This window comes from Artemia franciscana, unplaced genomic scaffold (genome assembly GCF_032884065.1).
Source record: "Artemia franciscana unplaced genomic scaffold, ASM3288406v1 PGA_scaffold_166, whole genome shotgun sequence".
NCBI lineage: Eukaryota > Metazoa > Arthropoda > Branchiopoda > Anostraca > Artemiidae > Artemia > Artemia franciscana.
The window spans coordinates 289,176-293,561 of record NW_027062637.1 but is presented as its reverse complement, the minus strand read 5'-3'; positions in this window follow the sequence as shown (position 1 = coordinate 293,561).

The window sequence follows — 4,386 nt, the reverse complement described above, 5'->3', positions numbered from 1 at the left end:
ACTAAAATACTTAAGCGTAGAGAGCGAGGTATTAGGAGGAAGTGAGCCCCTCATATGGGTAATAATTTCTTTTCGTTTTAAGTTTTAATGCTGCTCCTTACTTCCAGCTGAAAAAACTTTTTCATATTTATTTTTTCATTGTTTTTTTTTTAAAATAATGCTAGTAAATCCTGCGCTCCCTTCATGGAAATTTTCTTCCCCCATGACAAACTCCTCGAAGGAAAGTTCCCCAGTATATCCCCCTCTTCTCAACCCCCCCCCCCCAACCAAATATCCTCCCGAAAACGCCTGTACACTTCCCAATAACCATTACTATATGTGAGCACTGGTCAAAGTTTGTAACTTGTAGCCCCTCCCATGGGGACTGTGGAGGAGTAAGTCGTCTCCAAAGACATAGTTATAAGGTTTTTCGACTACGCTGAATAAAATGGCTATCTCAGGGTTTTGATCCATTGACTTTGGGAAAAGAATTAGCGTGGGAGGGGGTCTAGGTGCCCTCCAATTTTTTTGGTCATTTAAAAAGGACGCTAGAACTTTTCATTTCCTTTAGAATGAGCCCTCTCGCAACATTCTAGGACAACTGGGTCGATACGATCACCCTGGAAAAAACAACAAACAAACAAATAAACACGCATCCGTGATCTGCCTTCTGGCAAAAAATACAAAATTCTATATTTTTGTAGATAGGAGCTTGAAACTTCTACAGTAGGGTTTTCTGATACACTGAATCTGATGGTGTAATTTTCGTTAAGATTCTATGACTTTTAGGGGGAGTTTCCCCCTATTTTCTAAAATAACGCAAATCTTCTCAGGCTCGTAACTTTTAATGCGTAAGACTAAACTTGATGAAACTAATATTATATATTTAAAATCAGCATTAAAATCCGATTCTTTTGATGCAGCTATTGGTATCAAAATTCCATTTTAGAGTTTTGGTTTCTGTTGAGCCGGGTCGCTCCTTACTACAGTTCGTTACAACGAACTGTTTGAAAAGAAAATAATTCGGTATTTCGGGGCTTCTGACATTATTACTCCTTTGCGGAAGTTAGGCTCAAAATTGGAAAAGGATTATATTCTTTCTCTGGGCCCCTTCCACCTCTTAGTTCGTTTATTTTCCCGTTAGTTTTCACCTGTTTTCGCTTTATAGTTGTGTTACTCTTAGCAGTTCTTTCGTTAGTTGAGTTATGGTTGTGGTATATATGTTTTATCGCTCGTATAGTTGTGTTATTTTCAAATTATACTCCATAATAGAGAGGCTCCGAACACCCAGCATTGTATATTAAGCTCTGGATTTGACGTTTTTTCTAACGTGACCAGATTCGTCCTCCGCCCTGCGCCCTTTTCATTGAATTTTTCTTCCCCCATGACATATTTCTCCAAGGAAAGATCCTCCCACATAGCCCCCTCCCCTCAACCCTACCCCCAAAACCAAAAAAAATCCCCCTGAAAACGTCTGTACACTTCCCAATAACCATTATTATATGTAAACACTGGTCGAAGTTTTTAACTTGCAGCCCCTCCCCCAGGGACTGTGGGGGAGTAAGTCATCCCCAAAGACATAGTTATTACGGTTTTCGACTATGCTGAACAAAATGGATATCTCAAAATTTTGATTCGTTGACTTTGGGAAAAAAATGAGCGTGGGAGGGGGCCTAGATGCCCTCCAATTTTTTTGTTCACTTAAAAAGCGCACTAGAACTTTTCATTTCCGTTAGAATGAGCCCTCTTGCGACATTCTAGGACCACTTGGTCGATACGATGACCCCTGGAAAAAAACACAAAAAAACAAACAAACAAATAAACACGCACCCGTGATTTGTCTTCTGGCAAAAAATACAAAATTCCACATTTTTGTAGATAGGAGCTGGAAACTTCTACAGTAGGGTTCTCTGATACGCTGAATCTGATGGTGTCATTTTCGTTAAGATCCTACGACTTTTAGGGAGTGTTTCCCCCTATTTTCCTAAATAAGGCAGATTTTCTCAGGCTCGTAACGTTTGATGGGTAAGACTAAACTTGATGACACTAATATATTTAAAATCAGCATTAAAATGCTATTCTTTTGATGTAGCTCTTGATATCAAAATTCAATTTTTTAGAGTTTTAGAAAATAGGGGGAAACACCCCTTAAAAGTCATAGAATCTTAACGAAAATCACATCATCAGATTCAGCGTATCAGAGAACCCTATTGTAGAAGTTTCATGCTCCTGTCTACAAAAATGTGGAATTTTGTATTTTTTGCCAGAAGGCAGATCACGGATGCATGTTTATTTGTTTGTTTGTTTGTGTTTTTTTCCCCCAGGGGTGATCGTATCGACCCAGTGGTCCTAGAATCTAGCGAGAGGGCTCATTCTAACGGAAATGAAAAGTTCTAGTGCCCTTTTTAAGTGACCAAAAAAATTGGAGGGCACCCAGGCCCCCTCCCACGCTAATTATTTTCCCAAAATAAACGGATCAAAATTCTGAGATAGCCATTTTATTCAGTGTAGTCGAAAAACCTTTTAACTATGTCTTTGGGGACGACTTACTCCCCCACAGTCCCCGTGGGAGGGGCTACAAGTTACAAACTTTGACCAGTGCTTACATATAATAATACTTATTGGGAAGTGTCCAGACGTTTTCAGGAGGATTTTTTGGTTGGGGGGAGGGGTTGACAAGAGGGGGATATGTTAGGGGAACTTTCCATCGAGGAATTTGTCATGGGGAAAGAAAATTTCCCTGAAGGGAGCGCAGGATTTTCTAACATTATTAAAAAAAACAATGAAAAAATAAATATGAAAAGTTTTTTCAACTGGAAGTAAGGAGCAGCATTAAAACTTAAAATTAACAGAAATTATTACGTATATGAGGGGCTCACCTTCTCCTAATACCTCTCTCTTTACGCTAAAGTATTTTTAGTGATTTCAACTATTTATTCTACGGCTTTTGTGATTCAGGGGTCATTCTTAATGAATTAGGACAAAATTTAATCTTTAGTGCAAAGAGCGAGGTACTGACGAGGGGGTGAACCCCTCATATATGTAATAAAAACATGATATTACAAAAGTTCGTTACGTAAGCTAATTTATAAGTTACGTTTATCTTTTACTAATAAAAAACATTCGTAAAAAATTAAAAGTTCTAGTTGCCTTTTTAAGTAACCAGAAAATCGCAGGGCAACTAGGCTTCCTCCAGCGTTCCTTTTTTTCTCAAAATCATTCGATCAAAACTATGAGAAAGCCATTTAGCGAAAAAATAAAAATAAACTTGCATATTTCTTGCTAATTATCCCTCTGCGGAGAGCAAAAATCAAAACATGCATTGATTCAAAAACGTTCAGAAATTAAATAAAAAAAAAAAAAAAGTTTTTTTAGCTGAAAGTAAGGAGCGACATTAGAACTTAAAACAAACAGAAATTACTTCGTATATGAAAGGGGCTGCTTCTTCATCAACGCCCGGCTCTTTACGCTAAAGTTTTTTACTGTTTTAAAAAGCAGAGTTGAGAGAAAGAGTCAAACTTTAGCGTAAAGAGCGGGGCGTTGATGAGGAAGCAGCCCCTTTCATATACGAAGTAATTTCTGTTCGTTTTAAGTTTTAATGTCGCTCCTTACTTTCAGCTAAAAAAACTTGTTTTTTTTATTTAATTGCATCCAAGGACGGCATAACCCCCATACCACCCGGGATAAGGACCATAAATTATACGAACATCAATTTTTTACAGATATATTTAATAGTGGAAAAAGCGGGGACATGTTTAATCTTGGGAACCCAGTGTCGTGAAACCTTCCGTTATTATTTTCCTGGTCAAAAAGATTATTAGCATCCTACATTGAGAGGGGTTAGGGGTCCAAAAATGAGCCAAAAAACTTTTCCTTGATCAATTTGAAACTTACAGCCGTAAGCCCCCTGGTCAAGGGGACCATAGTTAAAAAAAAATATTCAAATGATTGGTCCTCCTCTAATAAAGGGAGAAAAAGCGTCACATTTTTCCAATTGGCCTTAAAATTATAAGATGCTTTGGGCTAAGAGAACTCCAAAACCGAAAAAAATGCCGCTTCCCTTCAAAATGCAGCTAAAAAAAAGGCCAGAACAGTGCCAAAAACTTTTCCCACCCACTTCAAATGGAAGGGGCTATTTTAAAAGCATGGGATGAGGATCATTTTATTGAAAATAGAAAGTTGAAAGTTGAAAGTTGTTGTGTCTTTATTAAAACGACTGCCAGTCCACGGATTTTTCTTTGCGGTTGATTGTGTATGGCTATCCTGTTTAACCTACGTAATTGGATGGATGAGTAGGGTTAAGGCCACATTCAAGTAACAAACAGTATATATATATATATATATATATATATATATATATATATATATATATATATATATATATATATATATATATATCAGTCTTAC